Raw genomic sequence first — 787 nt, 5'->3', positions numbered from 1 at the left:
ACCTCAGCTGCTGCAGGCCACAGACTCAGACATAGTTGCTGTGGCAGCACAGGCCAGGATGCCACCATGGTCCTAGGTGGCACTTGGGATCTTTGAGTGTCTGGGTTGTCTCAGGAGTGCTTATGCATTATGGTACTAGGATGATATGATCATCTTGGGTGTGGTCTGCTCCCCAAGGCCTGTGTGATGCCAGACTTGTGGTCATCTGTCCTGGTCCCATGGTGTGATCTGGTGGGCATCTCAGACTTGCTGCTCCCTAGCCCCGCTCAGTGTTCCCTTGCAAAGGTCTTCTGCCTCAGGCTCACTCCTGCCTGGATCCCTCAGCCCCAGGTGGGGTTCTTCTCATCTCTGGTTTGCTCTCAGTCCTGGAAGCTGTAGGGGTCTGTGTTGTGCCGGACTTATGGTCCTCTCAGGCTTGCTTTTTCCAGGAGAAGTTGGGCTACTAATCATTCAGATGTTCATAGGTCGGAGCACTGAGCGCAGACATGGCCTCTCTCCGTTATGCCGCCTACTGACATACATGTGGCACAGCACCACACCTGCAATGCTTCTAGGGGCAAGAAATCAAGGTATTCTAATATGGGATCAGCCTTTGAAACACAAATGGAACTGATGCCTACATGTGGACATGGATGGGCAGGTTTGGCATGGGGTATTTAAGGAGGTAGGCAGGGCCCTAACAGCATGAGCTTCATGTGATGGATCTTAGACAGGGAGGCCATGTTCATGGAACTACCTGGGCGATACCCAACAGTGGAAATCTCAGATGGATAGGCTGTAGGAAGCC

General features: G+C 52.7%; 1 non-coding gene across 1 annotated transcript; it reads right to left on the bottom strand.

Annotated features, from left to right (window-relative positions):
* Window positions 1–430: 430 nt before the first annotated feature.
* On the bottom strand, window positions 431–561 carry LOC116885044. Its single transcript, XR_004385930.1, has one exon. It is a non-coding gene; the product is annotated as a small nucleolar RNA SNORA17 (small nucleolar RNA).
* Window positions 562–787: the final 226 nt, after the last annotated feature.

Source organism: Rattus rattus, chromosome 15, assembly GCF_011064425.1.
Source record: "Rattus rattus isolate New Zealand chromosome 15, Rrattus_CSIRO_v1, whole genome shotgun sequence".
NCBI lineage: Eukaryota > Metazoa > Chordata > Mammalia > Rodentia > Muridae > Rattus > Rattus rattus.
The sequence above is the reverse complement of the archived record's forward strand: the minus strand, read 5'-3'. Positions and strand labels throughout refer to the sequence as shown.